The 19,782-nt window shown below is 39.7% G+C and overlaps 1 protein-coding gene across 1 annotated transcript in view; it reads right to left on the reverse strand.

Moving 5' to 3' along the window:
* The window catches only part of SND1 (staphylococcal nuclease and tudor domain containing 1), a 413,476-nt gene that overhangs the window by 220,085 nt on the left and 173,609 nt on the right, over positions 1–19,782 (reverse strand). The window lies entirely within an intron of this gene.

A 19,782-nucleotide genomic window follows, 5' to 3' on the forward strand; every position in this document is an offset into this window, starting at 1 on the left:
ATGAACAGCTGTGAGGGCAGGATTTTGACAGCAGTGAAACTATTCTGTATAGAAGTATGATGATGGATACATGTCATTTACACATTTGTCAAAATCCATACAATGTAGAACACCCAGAGTGAACCCTAGTGAACTATGGACTCCGGATGATGCTGTGTCCGTGTAGGCTCACCAATTATAATAAATGTACCACGCTGGAGTGGGATTGTTGATGGCAGAGGAGGAAGTACGTGGGGGGCAGGGGGGAGAGATACGGGAATTCTCTGTACTTTCTGTTCAATTTTGCTTTGAGCCTAAAAGATGCTGTGAACCTAAAGGATGACTGATATCAAGAGAGAAGGAAAAATGGCTGAACCTTTAAGGCCTTACATAAATTATACTCCACAGAGAAGAGATTTGGAACATTCCTGGAGGACTCCTAGACATTATGGTAAAGCAGTTCTCTAACCTTTTCAGACTCCTTTGAAAATCTGTTCAAAAATATGAATGAATGCCTCTACAGAAAAACTGCATGTAGTTTCAGCCCGCCATAAGTTCTCAAGGCCTGTGTTAAGACTATCAAGAACAAACAAGATGGCAGTCACAGAGATTCTTGGGACTGGTTTCACAATACGTGAATCAAAATGATGCAGCTAACTACACCCGATACCAACAGAGTTGGAGTTAGGAAATTGGGGGGGTGGGGGTGGGGATGGACTGGACCGGAAGAACCTTTAATACTAGGTTAATCCTAGTATATACTAAACATATGGATATGGACACACTGAGTGATGCTTTTTCTTTACAAAACCCTTCAAGAGGACGTGTGTGTGTCAAAAGAAAGTTGTAAAAAAAAATAAATAAAAGAAAGTGGTATGTGGTATCCCTTAGCAAACACACAGGGTCTGTATTATAGCATTAAGGCAAATGCTTGGCTTTGGTCATGGCCGAGGTTACATACCTGTTACATACCTGTACTGAGGAGTCAAGCACCCTGAAGCCAACCCCATGATCTGAAAGTCCAGAATTCCCTTTCCTAACTACGACTTTAGTTCCCACCGGTCAGCTTAGAGACGGCACGTTGTACAAGCATCAAGTTCAGCCACACTGCTGGTGAGCAGCATCAAAATCCTTTCAAACTGCCTGTTGCTCCAAAAACCATTTTATAAATGAATATGGAAATTTCCAGAAGGACAGCTGCCTCCAAATTCTGTCAGATCACTCACTTGAACGCTCCATCTAATCATGTTTTAAAAGCAACAAGGAGCCACACCAGCGAGAAAGGCCAATTAAGGGCTGAAAATAAGGTAAATCTTTCTCATGAGAAGTACTATCATCAGACAACAACACAGAAAGAAGAAAATATAAAGAGGACTCCTTAGGTCAGACGTCTACACTGACACTACTGCTCAGCCTTATCATCTGTCTAAAGCTAAGGAGATGGATAAATGTGAGGAATGTGAACAGCCCAGGAGCGGGGGTAGGGCTGAAAAACTAGTACCTCCAACAAAGAGGTTTTCATAGTTTCCCTGTAGGCATCTGGCCGGAGTTATTACAGGCCAAAGACAGGGCAAGGAATGGGAGGTCTACACACACAGAAGCAAAGCTGACTCAAATCCCTGGGAAGGAAGGAGTCCTCTGCATGTTGTCTGTACTGACCCACCCTGGAACTCTCCTCTGGCAAGGCCTGATAACTAACCTACGGAAGCAGAAGAGGGCCGGGAAAGCACGTAGACACCTGCTGAAGTTCTGGCAAAAATCACACAGGAAATCAGTGTTGTACAGGAGCTAAACCTCAAGGGCGCCCGTACCACAGGATGTGAAGTAACCCAGGGCCAAGTTTAAAAAGGGCACAGACACAGGGTATGGTCCAATTTGGGGCATTCGGGAGGCAAGTCAAAAATTTGTGGAGATGTTCAGCTGTTTTTGTGTTTTCACCCAATCCATCTAGTAACAGACTCAAGCCCTCAATTCCACTACCAGGGAGAAAAATTCATCCCTGCTTAAAAATAAACTCGGTGAATCTCAAGATTACCTTGCATCTGCCAATGACAAGCCTCCTCCTCAGCAGAGAGGAGTGGGACAGCAGCTCATCAGCGCAAATACATGGCACAGAGTAACATTAGCTCTCTACCCAGAGAGCAGCTATTCATCTGGAAGGCCACTTGAGTAGCGCTGGTGGTGGTGGTGACGGGGGTAATGGTAGCAAACAAAAATGAACCCTTAGCATCTCATCTTCCAGGCCAAAAGGTATGCTATCCCCAAGCTGTCTTTAAAGAAAATCAATGGGAAGACCCCCCTCCCAAAAATCTTTCATCTTGAATAACCAAAAGAACCAGTAACTACATTCTACATTCACCTGCCAATTAGTTTTTTCCTCTATCTAGAGAAAGAACTGAAAGTCAAGAGATTAAAGAGCTCATTGGAGAGGTAACATTATTAAAGAAATTCTCAAATACAAATGAGGCCCTGAGAATAGTCCACAGCCAAGACACACACCTGCAGACAGCTATGACAAACCAGGAATTAAAGTCAATGTGTAATTGGCATTTATGTCCCCCTCCTGGGGATTCTGAGATCTGTTCTCCTGCCTTGGAGTTTTTCATCTCTAGATACGTATCCCTGACTTGTCAATCACTTTTGGAAAAGAGCAGTTTCAATTAAAACTGCAAATCTTAGCAAAGTCTTCATCTGAATAGTGGATAACCTGAATTTTGTGCTTCGGGGTAATTACATAAGGAATGGCATGAGTTGAAAAGAAGTAATGGGTTAATGCAAATGTGTCCTTCATTTTTCCAGCAAAGATACTCCTGGAACACTGGGTATGCAGGAATTTACATGTACAGGACACAGGGCAGGGCCTGATCCCTCTTTACAGCAAGGACCACAAGGAGTCCGGGGCTCCCTGCTGGTTCCACCTGTCATTCTCTTATTGAATGAGTCACACATCACATCTTTGGGCCTCACTTTTCTCACGTAATTCACCTGGTAAATGAGAGCACCAGACTACAACTTTAGAGCATCATTGAACTCTAGAATTCTACAAAATAACTTAGCTAGATATGGTGTGCTATGTAGTGTTTTCTTAGACCGGTGTAATTCCTACCTTACATTTACTACTATGAACTAGTACAGATAGAGTGTAAGCGCCAGGAGAGGGAAAAAAACATGCCTTCTATTCATGGAAACTGCCATGATAGGGCCTGTACGGTAGGAGCATACACAGTGAATATTTGTTTCATGAATGGATACGTGTAATCAGGAACCCTTTCAGACATAAAATTCTGGAGGATACTTTTGAAATGAGGTGGTTAGGCATTTTGAGGACCACTTAGTCAAGCTGTTAACCATTCTGTTTCATATATTAATTTAAAGCATGAAGGAGGGAAGACGTATATTGAAATTGGGATAATGCTTTAGATTAAGAAAAATATAATTTCCTGTATTATTTCTCAAAGAGGTTCTCAAAGACAAGATAGGGTAGCAGGTAATCTGATTCCTCCTTGGTGCATTAGATGGTGGAATATTCCTTGAAAACAATTTCAAGGACCCTTCGGAGGAACTAAGATGAGAACTTAAAACCAAATTTGTATCCCAATCTCTTATAAAGTCTGGAAACAGTTTAGTACAACAGAATACACTTGGGCCACACCTAAGGAATTCTGACAATCTATGGATACTCTTCACGTAACTAATCGTTCACTAGAAAAGTGACAAACCACCAGAGAACTTCATAGACATTATGATGCTGATGATAATGAAATGACAAAATCTGAATGCCTAAGCATAAAAGATACATAAGATTTCCAGGCCACAGTCTGAGTTCAGGCTGTTACGTGAGGTTATTTTGCATAATTACTATATAATCCCACCCACTATTCCATGTGGCCAATCATAAATTCACAAAGGGCTGTTCAAAAAAATACCCTGGCTTAAGAAAAAAGCTCTCGTATGGCCCGGCATTCTCATGACAGAAACAGAAAACACATCATCTGGGCAAGTCTGGCTAAGGCAGCCGGGAGACAAAAGTAAGTGGAACAAAATATTTTACGCAGCTTAGATAAGAGCATGGACTCTGGGAGCTGCCAGACTGCAGGCTTTGGTTACCAGCAATTCTACATATGAGCTGTGAGAACTTGGAAAAGTTACGTCACTTCCATGCTTCAGTTTAACATGGATAACTCTACCTATCTCACTGTTAGAAGAAGAAATGCATTAATATACATGAGGCATTTAGAGCAGGGCGTGACTCATACAAAGCTGTGTCAGTTATTTTTAGACAAACATATACTGATTTTCTTGGGGAGAGCCTGGCACAGAGTAGGTGATAAGTATCTGCGAGATAAATACATAAATACATGCATACATACATGCATGCATAAATAAGATGCATGTTGACTTTAAATCATTAGGCAGAAACACTCAATTAAATATACTTTTCCCCTTAAGGAGTCACAGCAAACAGGAGTATGTACCTCATACATATTTCATCCCAACTTACAGATAAATATGGGTTATTTTAAAGAATGATACACTATTTAGTACTTATTTAGACACTTTCCAGATTAATTTTGCAGGTACTAGTTTAGGAGATTTTATTTACCAAAGATAACTGAAGTAGAGTGTGGGGAATCACCTCAACGAATAGGTTAACTAGAGGAATTTGGGGAGGACACTCCTTGCCTTACAAAATCAGGAAGACAAGGAACAGAGAGCAACCAAGTTTCCATCTGCTGTGGGCATAATAGGACAATACTTAATTTATGCATTCTTGACCTTTTACTGCTAACAAGCAACGTAGGTAATCATTCTAAAAATGTGAGATACCTTTTTTTTTTTTAATTTGAAACACAGTTCAGTCACCTGTTCATCTAGATACAGGATGAGCTTCAAAACAAAATTGCCAAGGAGCCTCTTGGTCCTGCTTCTGGGCACACTGACCTCCCAGCTGAGCCATCTATTCAGACATAAGCGAAACTCTCATAAAACGATGTCAAACGTACCCTGTGCTGTCTAGGAGGCAACAACAATAAGAGCCACAAATGAGAGCAACATATGCACACTGACATTTTCTAGCAGCGACATTAAAAAAAAAACAGATAAAATTACTTTTTTTTTTTTTCTTTTCGCGGTACGTGGGCCTGCCACTGTTGTGGCCTCTCCCGTTGCGGCCATGGCTCACAGGCCCAGCCGCTCCGCAGCATGTGGGATCTTCCCGGACCGGGGCACGAAACCGTGTCCCCTGCATTGGCAGGCGGACTCTCAATCACTGCACCACCAGGGAAGCCCTAAAATTACTTTTAATAGTATTTTTGATTTAACTCAAAATATCCAAAACATTATCATATCAACATATAACCAATATTATTTTTAAAGTATTGGTTTTTTTCTTTCTTTCTTTCACTGACAAAGTCTTTGAAATCCGGCGTGTGTTGTGCAGGAACAACACATCTCAGTCTGGACCAGCAATACTTCAAATGCACCATAGCCACACACAGCTGTGGTGGCGATACTGGACGGAACATGCCCAGACTGTCCATTAAGGGACCAGAGTCTTAGCCTCAATCCTCTATTACATGATCCTACCTTTTGTGGTTATACATTTCTCTAGTTTCTACGGGGAACTTTTGTTATCTTCTATTTTAAGATTCCTTGTAAATACTCTTAAACCAAGTATGAAAAAACATGGTATAAAAAATGTTTATCATTCATTTTCTTACTTTAAAAATCTATTATTTAACTAGACTAGAAAGGCAAGCTATTTATGTAATTTTCAGTTCCAGAAAACAATTTCAGGGGTGAGAATAAATGTGCACACAAAGGGAAAAAAATTCCTCTAATTTGTAACTATCGTTGTAAAATATATTCTGTTCAATATTTGATGAAGATACTTTTTCAGCGACTTCTCTACCAACTCAATGGTTGGACTTAATCGTTGAGTTGCTGACGTAAGTCTAGAATTCTTCACCTTAGTGTTTGAAATGTACTCTAATGGTAACTATAAACTCACATTAAAGAAATATCCGCTTTTGTAATTATGATCAATGCTTCTGTTGAGTCTTGGTATTATTAGAAAGAAAATGAGCAACTGGTAGATGTGAACTGCTTATGTTTATGTTCAGCACAATCAAAAGCTGAAATCTGGACTTCCCTGGTGGCGCAGTGGTTGAGAATCTGCCTGCCAATGCAGGGGATGTGGGTTCGAGCCCTGGTCTGGGAGGATCCCACATGCCTCGGAGGAACTGGGCCCATGAGCCTGCGGGGTCTGGAGCCTGTGCTCCACAACAAGAGAGGCCGCGACAGTGAGAGGTCCGCGCACCGCGATGAAGAGTGGCCCCCGCTTGCCACAACTAGAGAAAGCCCTTGCACAGAAACGAAGACCCAATACAGCCATAAGTAAATAAATAAATAAAAAGCTGAAATCTCTGTGTCCCATTAGGACATCGTTTAGCTCTGGCATGTCTTAAATTAGAAGAACTTTTACAGATACACTGACAAAAAATTATATATCTACACTGCGAAGAGAAGGAGACAAACCAATGATCCTTTCCTACCTCTCCAAGCCACAGCCTAGATGTATTCGGTAACACCCCCTTCAAAATCATTGTAATTAGGTGTTAAGGCTGTTTATTCACATGTATTTATGTTGCTCTCTCTGATCTACAATCACCCTTCCCCCCCCCCCCCCGCCGCAAAGTCAGGACGATTTTGAGTACATTTCATTTTCATCAATGGAATGTTAACCTCTACTGCTTCCCAACCTCCATGAGCAGAGTCAAGGAGATTTCTTATTTGATACATTTCTGACAAAATGAACCCATTACTCCCCACCCCCTTGTCGGATCGGCAAATGCATTTATCTGTTTTGAAAGGAAAGGTAAAATCCAGCTTCATATGGGGCCTATGGAGATGCTAAGAGTCTCTACCTGACATTAGGCATTCATTTAAGTGGACATCACTACTCCCCGAGAAACACTCAGTTTGGTAAATATTTAATGAGAAGCATACACAGGCATGAGATCCACAAGTAAACGTGAAAACATTTTATATAAAGGGCCATTAGAGCTGGGCAAAGATTTCTACAAGTAGTGATAACACCCTGACAAAAACATAACATTAATATGGTTGGAAACATGATGCATAGTTTATGTATGACGTAGATAACGAGCACATATAAAATAATCAGGGAAATGAAGTTCTGACCATTGAAAATATTTCAAGTAAATCTGATGAGGATCAAAGACAAATAGAAACCACTATGTGAGAGTAACCTTGCAGCTGCAAGCATTTTCATTAATCCTCTTGATTCTTAAGTCCTTATAAACCTACAGATATATCTAAACAGTGTAACCTGTTTGCATTAGTGCTCCAACCTCTATATTACTCATTACTGCATCATGGTTTAACTCATCCCAATACCTAATTTTAATACCACAGTGTCTATACCAAAGAATGCCAAAGGCCCCCCAAAACACTACTGGAAACTGCCCCACAGGTTCCCTGCATGTCTCTTCTTACTTCTCCACAGAGCCACCACCTCCACTGCTTTCCTCTGGAGGATGAAGGTTGAGTGTGGGTCATTTTTCTCCTCTATACAAGTGTCAGTCATGGTCATCTGTGTCCAAAGTTTCCCAGGTCAGCAGCAGTCAGGCGAAATTAAATCACTCCGCCCAGAGCTCTCCCTGGAGGAGTTCCAGCCACACAAGCAGCACAAATACACAGATACTCATGCCTTTGTGTAGAATACACACAATGTCAGCCAGTCTTGAAAATAACAGCTGTAATAAAGCTAAGATGAGAGGCTCAGGGATATGAAGAAAGGGAATTTGCTTAATGGCATTTAAGAAGTATTACTGGAGGAAAATGGATGCTTTTAAGACATGGATAAAAGCAAAAAGGTTAAATTACGTTTTCTCTACAAACATAATATGTGCCAGTCTACAAAGGAAAAGGCCACTCAACAAAAGGCCAAACTGGGAAACCAAAGCAATAAAAGTGGGAGCTAAAGTAGTCACCCAGCCAAGAGTTCCAATCAATTCCTATTGCTCCGGGGGTTACGTATTGCAAAGTCAGTACAGAAAAGCCACCCTGCATTCACTACGTTCAGAGCACACCTATTTCTCCAGCATGCCCGCGAGCTGCCATTTAGAAGTCACTCAGACAAAGGAAATAAACGAACACTCAGGTAAGTTAACTTAAAGGTGAAAGTTAGAATGGTGAATTGGACTAGAAGTGTATCTTGACCTCAAAGGAGAATGATGAAGAAAAAATGTAATTCTTAAGGAATACCTGCCAATGGCACAAAGAAAAACAGCCCAAAGATACAGCCCTTCTGTTGTATAAATTATCCTTGGTTTCGTTGCTAAGAAAAGATTCCAAGAGAGTCAGATGTTAACATCATAGGCCTTTCTTCCTTTAGATATACCTTCCTCTCCCTGTATTTCACACAGAAGATAGAGGCCTACTAAATGAAACGAAGTCCCTTGATCAAAGGCACAGCGTGCCCAGAGCAATAACACCTAAGGTCAATGTCTGAAACTACACACGGACACTGATCAAAGACCATCCTGACTGCATCTGTGTCCACCTCCAAATCCAGGTCTCTTCACAAAAACAGTGTACGTCTATGCACACGGCCAAGTCCCCAGCCCGCAAATACGTATTAGGAAATTAGGTGGTTAGCGCTGGATTATAAACCTAGGTCAAAGGCACCAATTACAGCCTAAATTCATGAAGCAAATTGCCTCTCAGCAGCTGCATAGCCAAAGAAGCCCTCTGCCAAAGTTCTTCCATTTCCATTACTAACATAGAGATACAAAGTAAAGAAATTTCTCTAGTTCTTCAAAAAATTAAAAATAGAATTACCGTAAGATCTAGCAGTTCTACTTCTGGGTATATTCAATCCAGGGTCTCAGAAAAATTTGTACTCCATGTTCATAGCAGCACTACTCACAGTAATCAAAAGGTAGAAGAAACCCAAATGTCCACTGATGAAGAAACAAAATGTGGTAGATACGCACAATGGAATATTTTTCAGCCTTAAAAAGGAAGGAAATTCTGACATATGCTATGACTTGAATGAGTCTTGAGGATGTCATGCTAAGTTATATAAGCCAGTCACAAAAAAGAAATACTGTATGATTCCACTTAAATGAGGTACCTAGAGTACTCACTCTCAAAGAAACAAAGTAGATGGTGGTTGTTAGGGGCTGCTGGGAGGAGGGAACAGGGAGTTGTTGTTTAATGGGTATACTTTCAGTTTTGCAAGGTAGAGACTGATTGCAGGACAATGTGAATATATTTAACACTACTAAACTGTACACTTTAAAATGGTTAAGATGGTAAATTTTATGTAATGTGCATCTCGCCACAATTATGTGTGTGTGTGTATGTATTTTTTAATTTGGGGTAGTCTACCCATGTAAGCGAGGCAGAGGCCAGACAACTGCAGAATCTCCTTGAAGAATTCAAGAGGATACTTCTATCACTTTCCCAAGAAAATAGATGGTTACCCACAGGCAGTTGTGATTAGAAGTCCTGTACCAAAACCCATTAATAAAGGAATAGAAGTCTCAGTCATGGAGGACAAATCATTCCATCTTTCTCAGGGTATGAAATATCTATTTTCTTGCTTTCTAAAAAGAGCCAACTGAAGCTGCATGTCTAGGTGCCACAAGTCTAACTAGATGTACCTGCTTTACCATTTCTCAGAGGCAGCTGTAGAATGGGATAGAGTAAGCTACAGCTCACTGACTTCCTATAAAATTGTCACATAATTTTGGAAGTCTTGCGCTCTGACACGTTCCCTCTCTGAGGAATAGTCCTCCGTGGAGATCTGTCACGTGTAGATCTACCCTTTTGGGGAACTTTTTATTGCCTCCCACCATAATTTCCCACCTCTATCTAGTTCTCCAGAGGAATTTAATCACTGTTGTCCATGCTCTTCTCTAATGAACATTCAGTTTTCATATGCTTCTCTAAGTGGCATTTTTACTGTTGGCAGAAACCTAAATTGGTACATCTTTTGCAGTCAAACTGGCAATTGTACTAACATTTAATATGTGGATGTCTTTTGACCCAACAATTCCACTTCTAGGAATTTAGTCTATAGAAACAAAGATGTATGTACAAGCATTCTGTCCTTTGCATTCATGGTAGTTTAACACAAATGCATAATTACAAGTTGTGATCTAACTCTGACACTAGCCCAAGTTCCAAGTTGGCAGTCACCACGGCAATTTTTTCCCTCTATATTACAAGCATGTCTCAATAAATCCGCTGTAGCTGTTGAAAACAAGGGAGATCTATATATTCTGCTATGATAACATGTTCAAATTTTAAAAAGCAAAGGCACAATGGCAGCTATAATCTTATTTGGGGGAATTCAGGGACACACCTAGAAACAATCTGGTGGAACTTACCCAACCCTGTTAGAAGGGCTTACACCTTCAAAGGTACTATCATGGGGCACGTTGAACTTTTCTCACCATAAATTTCTAAGATTTTAAAATTACATTTGGAGGAGAAAAAAAAAATACGATTGAGTTAAAAATATAAACAAGTGGTAGCTGGAATAAAATATACAACGGAAACACGTACTTTTATTAAAAAACAAACAAAAAACTGGCCTACTCACAACCAGACTTCAATGTTGAATATCTATTTCATCAGACTAGTTCCCAGGATGAGGCCAGGGTCACCACTTAGTAGCGTCTGCCAACCAATAAGGATTATGCAGGGCAGGCTATACACTGTTAGAAGGACACTTCCAGGTGCCCAGTGGTGCACTGTTTCCATAGCAGGTGGGCATCACTATCTGCAAATGAACTGTCAATCTCACTGTGCACTGATAATGATGCTGCCGCCACCACCTGCCCGCCATATGTCTTCCCTACTTGTCACGTAACAAGGAACTGCATTTTGGCATGCTGATCACTGACAAGTCTGATACTACTGCTCAATGTTTGTTATAACCAGCTGCAGCACTTCATATAGCCGAGGGAGCTACATGATGCCTCACAGGATGCAGGACATAAAATATTACTTTGCCAACTGACCACTGACTAAGCCCCCCAATTTTTTAAAATATGAATTTATTTATTTATTTTTGGCTGCCTTGGGTCTTCGTTGCTGTGCGCAGGCTTTTCATTGTGGTGGCTTCCCTTGTTGCGGAGCACAGGCTCTAGGTGCGCGGGCTTCAGTAGTTGTGGCTTGCTGGCTTCAGTAGTTGTGGCTCACGGGCTCTAAAGTGCAGGCTCAGTAGTTGTGGTGCATGGGCTTAACTTGCTCCGAGGCATGTGGGATCTTCCTGCACCAGGGCTCGAACCCGTGTCCTGTGTGCTAGCAGGCGGATTCTTAACCGCTGTGCCACCAGGGAAGCCCCCAACATTTTACAGCAGACTACCCTGTTGCTCTTCCTTTACTTCTAAGTCCAAGAGCTGCTAATCGAAGGGCTGTGCCCCATCCCCAATTCACGCCCTGTGATCCTGTTTCCCATTAGTGGAATAAACAAGGAACATAGACTTCCCACTCTGATACTGAATTTGTTTTGTCTCCCTTAATAATCATGGTATAGTCAATAAAGACTGATGACAACCCCTGGGGTTTCCATTTTTAGCTCTAACATAATGCACAGATTAGCCAAAGGTATGACATCATACGTCAAGAACTGGTGGTGATGGAACACTGTCTCACAGCAGCAGGGAATCTGAAGATAATGAAATATGGTAAACCATGTTTGGTGTACCAGTAATCTGCCTCCACAGTCACTGCTCCTATTAGAACTCTAACTCATGCACTCCTCTCTGTATATATCAGAGAATCTCAAAATATAACGCTTCTTATCCACACCTAATCAACAGACTGGGAACTCGTTTCCAAAATGAAGAAAAGCAGATTTTCAGAGCTTGACATTATCTTTTTAGGTAAAAGAAAGTGAACACACAACTGTGAAATCAATCAAGCATGTGAACCAAACGTTTTTTCCCATTAATGATGAGAACATAAAGGTAATTATCCAACAGCACTTTCTATGAATTAGCAAATCATTGGACAAGTATATGCTTCCCTTAATGAGGGGACTCATCGCACATTTCAGCTGCCACTCCCATCCCCACTCTCACCCACCACTCTGCTCACTGGATAAAATGCCACCCAGCAGTAACATCAACAAAGAAACACCACGTACTGCTTGTCATTCATTCAGCAGCCATTCCACCAACAGTCAACAACAGTCAAAACTATACTAATTTAGTAAATTTTAGTATAACCACAATGCTGTGCAACCACCACCATTATAATTCCAGAATACTTTCATCACCCCAAAAGATACCCTTTACCCATTGAGCACTCATTCCCCATCCCCTGGCCACCACCAATCTACTTCTTGTCTCTTTCAATTTGCCTGTTTTGGACATTTCCTTTAAATGGAAACATACAATAAGTGGTCCTTCATGTCTCACATCTTTCACGTGGTATAATGCTTTCAGGTTCATCCAGGTTGTTCCATATGTCAGTACTTAATTTCCTTTTATGGCAGAGTGTACACAGTGTGTGCATATACCGTATTGTGTTTATCCATGAAAATACACGTTTGAGACTGCAGCCATAACAAAGTGCATTGAGAACCACTTGAATAAAATCTCATTATAATGATAAAAATAATTTTTTTTTAATAACAAGAAAGTATCTTGAGAATCAGTTGAGAGCAGCTGATACCATATGCAGAAGAGCCTACTATCATTGACACAACTAATTAAGCCATCGGAGTCAAATCACATAAGGGAAATATTTGAATCTCCCAACCTGTCTGGTTCAGAGAACCTCAAGCAAATCCATATATTTTTTTCTTTTTTTTAAAGCCACTCTTTCAAAAAGAGGAAGAAGAAATCTCTCAGGGCCTAAGTATTGTGGGATGGTTCAAATAACCAACCAACCAGCCACTTCAGAGGAAAGCAAACTTCTTCCCAACAGGTCATGTGCTCAGGACAAACAGCAGAGGCACTGTGTAGAATGCCAAAAATTATACAGATACCATCTATGGAAATGTTCTTCCAAAAGACACAATCCTGTAAGGCTTTAACCCTCCTACTGGCTACAGCTGCTTCCCAGTTTCCTTGCACACACTCACTCATGATGAACCAGACTGTAACTCTGGTTTCAAGGATCCTCATATCTTCATTACTTAGCCTGTTTGAATACATCCTTGGTATCCACAGCAGTGCATCTCTCTCTGACCTGTCACATGTGCTCATTTCTATGTGATGGTCTGCATACCAGCTGACCCAATTCCTCTCCTGCCTGCACCAATTCCACAGTGGAAAATGAATGATAAATTCTTCTACAGCACAGAAGGAAAGGAATAAACAGAAAGACTCAATGAGCCCTCCTCCATAATTTAGCACGGAAAGATTTTTTTATTCTTCTGCTACTAAAGAAAAGTCTCCATGTCTTTTAGCACATAAGATAATCTCAAAATAGGAAAACTGGTTTACTCATTACATAACTGTTTGAGCTATAAATTTATTAACCTGATCATCAAAAGACGAGATTAAGAATATAGTGAGGATATTTAGCAACATTCTGCCACTGTAGAATTACCACAGAAGTTTAGACAACTCTGTGGGAAAGAATTTAAAGCCAAAACTTCTAGCAGCTCTAGACGGTAACAGAAAAATGCCCAGTGAGTATAAGCAGAATATACTGATACAACCACCTGGATCACACAACAGTACCAACCTCCAAACACTAGAAAATCACCAACTGAGGCTTCCATCTATAGCCGAGCTTATTGCGATCATTGGCCAAGGTCTTTATGCAAACTACCCTAAGGAGAGACTTCTTTTTTTGTTTGTTTGTTTTGCAGTACGCGGGCCTCTCACTGTTGTGGCCTCTCCTGCCGCGGAGCAACAGGCTCCGGATGCGCAGGCTCAGCGGCCACGGCCCACGGGCCCAGCCGCCCCGCGGCACGCGAGATCCTCCCGGACCAGGGCACGAACCCGCGTCCCCTGCATCGGCAGGCGGACTCTCAACCACTGCGCCACCAGGGAAGCCCAGGAGAGACTTCTTGAACAATCTCAGAAGAATTGTCTGAAACCCAATCACTTCATTCAGTACATTTCAGAACTAGTAGGTATAGGAAATGGAAATCAAACTTACTGTATTAGAGAAAGTGCAGGCAAAACTGCTATAGATACATGCTAAATTTCATATATATGAATGAAATCAAACAGAACAGTAACACACATCAAAAAAAAAACAACAAGAAAATTTCAGGTTAATTAGGTGAAAAAGAAACAATGGGTCCATAATATATTGTCTATTTTCTCTGTAAAAGATAAACCAAGATGCATAGGTATGTTTAAATCAAATGAAATGATGCACTTATAAATAGAACCTGCATAATAAATGGTTGTAATTGATAGGTTATAAATTGAAATATTTAATAAAATGAGCATTCTGTTAGTGACATCTGATAAAATTCCTGTGCGTAAATGTCATGATAAACATAATACACTAATTAAATCACTAAAATATTCAATGATAAGTGTGGGGTTCAAAAGCCTAGAAAAACATCCCATAGTTAACAGGAAATTATAGGCATGTTAGAGATACCCTGATCTGGAGCAAATGGGGAAAACAGAGAAGAATTAACTGGCATTGATCTAATAAGCAACTCCCAAACCTGGAAAGAATGAACATAACCAATTTTTAATAATTCCACAACATATCAGCAACCAACCTATCTGTGAGAGCTTTTTTTTTTTAAATACACATTTTTGCTTCTCTTGAATATTGTGAGACTATATTTTAGCTGCTTAGAGGTGTCTGGGCTGTGGAGCTGGGGGAGTCACATTAATAACATCTACAACATAACAGTTATTCAGAAAGATTAAATAATCTGTCCGAAAATTATGCAAGACAGGGCTCTTCTGCAATACGGAATGGCAAACTCATACAATTTGGAATAGAGTAGCTTACAAAGACTGAAAATCGAAAATATCTCACTAGTAAGTTACTTTTTAATGTTTAAGTTAAAATTTTTATTACTATACAAAGATTTTTTTTATTCCAACTCTTAGTTAGCTGAGCTTTTAAGGGATAAAGTAAAATGAATGACTATTTAAAATCAAATGAAAGGAATCACAGTTATGACCTAAGGCAAGCATATACCACTATGTAAGAAAAAGCAGATTCAGAGGAGTTATGTGAATTACCCAGATTTAAAGAGTAATTCAATGAAAGAGTTGTAACTACTAGAACCTAAATATCAGAGCAAATAAAATTTGAAATTATAAGAACAGTAATCCACAATAAAAAGTCATTTCAGTAAATGAAGCCTGTTATATGCCTGGAGAGATTTACAGTCTAAGAGCCCAAGGTCTTCCAAGTCTGAGAAGCTACCCTTTCAGAAGCTACACTTAAATACAGGATACAATGCAGGGGGCTGAAGGGGTAATCCATGAGAAGCCTGAGACAGACTTCCAACTTTGGTTATTGCCTCTGGTTCTCTCCAAAACTACCCAGCTTATTGCTGTATCTCCTGCTGATCTACAAGAAAATCAAAAATAAAAATACAAAGAAATGATTTTGTTGCGATGTTGCTTTAAAATAACTAAGGAAATAATGGAAGGTTAAAATTAAGCATTAAGAACTAGACTAAATGAAATATATGGAGAAGAATAAAATTAAAGTTTAAATTAGAATTAAAATCTCAAAAACCATTAGTATGACTTTTTAAATGGGAGAAAATATATGGGACTTAAAAGGGGGGAAGCTATCATACTTCTTAAATGACCAAATCCTGTGTAAAAAAGCACTCAACATCAATGAAGACTTATTATATACAAATTATAATTATATATAAATTATACATAAAAGAAGCTTTTTTGCCCTTAACGCTTCTAAACTTAAGATCCTCCCAAATCTAGAAGCCTGATTCTGTATGCTCAGTGAATCTAGTTGATTATACAGTATGGCATGTTTAGCGAAACATAAAATAAAGCCACCGTACCATAGTTCAAAAAATTAAGATGAACACAAATTGGTGAAATAAATAATCACACAATCACGGAATAAAATGACACAGCCATTGTAATTATTACTTTAAGAAATTTCATTTAAGGATGTGAGGAAATCTTCAGGTTATGCTGTCAATTGAAAAAATAAGGACATATAGATTTATTTGTATGTTTATATTTGAATCAGAGAAAATACCTCAAAATGTTAACAGTGCTTTGAATTACTTTTAATTTTCCTTTATACTTTCCAAATTTAATATAACAAAAATACATTGCTTTTATAATCAGGAAACAAAAACCCACAGAAGGAAAACAAAAGATCATCACAGTTAAGGTGTGGTCTAAGGTAACAGGAGTCACACTCGTAAAAAGCATAAGCCGTGTGTCAAAGATAACAGGGGAGACTTGATCCTCTGGCTCCAATCCTCCAGAAGGCTTGGAATCAAGTAAAAAAGTTTTATTTTGTGCTTGCATGTTCCTACTTCCCTTTTTTCAAAAATAACTTACAAATTGTAGTAACCAAGTCTAACATTCTAAAAACCAGAGAAAGTATGTGGCAAATACTTAATCTGAGAAGGAAGTCCATGGGGTCACTCCCAAAGAAGAAAGGTCAAGAAAGAGGTCTGTAAAGCTTTCCAAAGTGAAGAACTAAAGAAATAAGATGGTCAACAGTAGGAAGATGACTAGAGGGACTTCCCAGGGGGTCTAGGGTTAAGACTCCACCTTCCAATGCAGGGGGTGTGGGTTCCATCCCTGGTAGGGGAAACTAAGATCCCACATGCTGTGCAGTGCAGCCAAAAAAAAAAAACTAGAATTACTCAAAATAAAGACACTCCATGGCTCAAGAAGACAAAATACAAATCGCTTTATGCATTCCCATTTGTATCTGTGGAAACTGCATAGGAACCCTTCATCTTTTCCTAGCAGTGCGAATGCTACCTCTACTAGAGTGATGACAAGACCAGCACCATGAAAACGGATGAAGACCAGAATTTACATTCTAGGCTGTAGAGCCAAAGTGAATCCTAAACCTATATTGGTTTAGTCCTTAGAACTGGCAGGTAATTTTGGAGGCCAACAAATGACAATAGTGCTGAGGATGTACCTGGCCTAACTCATTTCAATCAATTTTGGTTAATATGCACTTTATTGTAAAAAGGACACTATTTAGAATCAGTGGAAACTTGAGAATAACACTACGGAGAAATGACAATATAATATGACACTAACTGAACAATCGGTTTATCTACATCTTTTAATAAAGCCGCATTTCTACTTCATTTTGTTCTCAGTATACCTCTCATTTAGTACTAGCACAAATCATTAATTGCTATAAGCAACCAATAATTATCACTCTGTAATACAAAAAATAACAAATCTCTCACCTGAAGTATCAGTGAAGTACTTTAAACAAAACATGTTACCCTATGGGATGAGAAATAAACCCATTTCACAATATTACCTCAAATGTAATCAATCTTTGAATTCGACCTCTTAATAGTAAACCAAGTGGAAATAATATTTTGAAATGCTGGATTAATTAATCGAGTGTTCATCTGGGAGCTGAAAAGCAGGACATCCAACATCTATTTCTAACTGATGACCAAACAGCTGTGCTTGTTGGATAGGTAAGTTCAGGAGACAGAGACTTCCATTTAGGGCTTCAAGCTTGAGACTTTCAGAGAGACTGGGGGTTAAGAAAGAATGCTGGATGGGGCATACTTTGTATTTTATTTAGCTTACTTTGGGTCACAGTAAATTAAGTTCTCATCATATCTCCTGCCACTTCCCAAGGAAACTCTATCAAGATATGAAAAATGTACCTGAAATCTCAGAAAAGAAGCAAACTGGATGTTAAGAGTACTCTCCAAGCTCTCCCTTCCCCAGGTCCACTCCCACTTCCTCTGAGTCAGGCAAATCCAAGTCAGTGTCACTGAGCACTTGGGGATTAAAAAGGTTTTCTTTTAAAAAAGGGCAAGCAATAGACTCTCATCTTGTTAGACTGGCTTTTTTTTTTTTAAAAGATGTTGGGGGTAGGAGTTTGTTTGTTTGTTTATTTATTTATTTATTATTTATTTATGCATGCATGCTGTGTTGGGTCTTCGTTTCTGTGCAAGGGCCTTCTCTAGCTGTGGCAAGGGGGGGCCACTCTTCATCACGGTGTGCGGTCCCCTCACTATCGCAGCCTCTCTTGTTGCGGAGCACAGGCTCCAGACGTGCAGGTTCACGGGCCCAGTTGCTCCATGGCATGTGGGATCCTCCCAAACCAGGGCTTGAACCCGTGGTCCCCTGCTTTAGCAGGCAGATTCTCAACCACTGCGCCACCAGGGAAGCCCTAGATTGGTTTTAAAGGCAACAGAGGGGGGCTTCCCTGGTGGCGCAGTGGTTAAGAATAGCCTCCCAATGCAGGGGACATGGGTTCGAGCCCTGCTCCAGGAAGATCCCACATGCCACAGAGCAACTAAGCCCACGCACCACAACTATGGAGCCTGTGCTCTAGAGTCCACGAGCCACAACTACTGAGCCCGCGTGTCACAACTTCTGAAGCCTGCACGCCTAGAGCTGGTGCTCCACAAGATAAGCCACTACAATGAGAAGCCCACGCACTCACTGCAAGCAAGAGTAATCCCCGCTCGCTGCAACTAGAGAAAGCCCGCATGCAGCAATGAAGACCCAACGCAGCCAAAAATAATAAATAAATTAAATAAATTAAAAAAATAATAAAGGCAACAGACGCTAAAGAAAATAAAATGACAGCCGTCTTTCTCTCATTCAACCTTATCAGGACACAAAAGAGAGCAAGTTCACGTTTTGTCATATTATATACTGCTCCCTGTTCTTAATTTTCCTAAGCCCTGACTCAGTAGTTTGCTATTATCGATTGAGCTCTTACAATATGCTGAGCACTGCACTAAGTGCTTTGCATATATTATCTCATTTAATGCTCATGACAGGACTGAACTACGTAATGCTACCCCAGAGATTCAAACACATGTCTATGTGGATCCAAAAGTCCGTGTGCTAAACAATGACAAATAGCCAAAAATAGGATATTGATTATATACTCACTAGATATTAAATGATAAAAGTACCTCAAGTAGAAGTCAATTTAATGACACAGGGAAACCATCATACTGAAGATTACAAAACACTAAGTACCATGTAATTATTAGCTAAGTTGAAAATTATGCAAATACCCAAGTGCATAAAAAGATTGGAATAATATACACTCAAGTATTAACAGATGTTACCCTTGGGTGGTAGTTTCTTTTTGCTTTAACTTTTCTTTCAAAAACATTTCTTTTCGAATGAACAAGTGTTGCTTTTGTCACTGATAAAACAGGCAGTACATGTTATTTACAGCAAAACAGCAAAAACAAAATACACTATCATAAACAAGGACAGAATGGACACTATCCCCAATATTAGATTTCATAATTACATTTTCAAATAGGAAAATTATAGTCACAGAGAAAACTAGGCTGAAAACAGCAACAACTCGTTAGTACTTTTAAGCATGTAAAATGAAATACAAATGCAGAGATACCATTTTTCTTAATACATATGAAATTTTAACTATTTATGATACCAGTATTTGAAGAATATCTCCCCACAAACACATCTGTCTATATAAGCCTAAAATATCTCTGGAAAGATTTATAAGGAAATAACACTAGTTGTTTCTGAGAAGGTAAACTCAATTGGTACAGGAGCAGGATAGAAGGGAGCTCTTCGATTTTATAGCATTTATTAGCATTTAAGTTTTGAACCAAACAAATGTATA

This window comes from Neophocaena asiaeorientalis, unplaced genomic scaffold, assembly GCF_003031525.2.
Source record: "Neophocaena asiaeorientalis asiaeorientalis breed wild unplaced genomic scaffold, Neophocaena_asiaeorientalis_V1.1 scaffold681, whole genome shotgun sequence".
Taxonomy (NCBI): domain Eukaryota; kingdom Metazoa; phylum Chordata; class Mammalia; order Artiodactyla; family Phocoenidae; genus Neophocaena; species Neophocaena asiaeorientalis.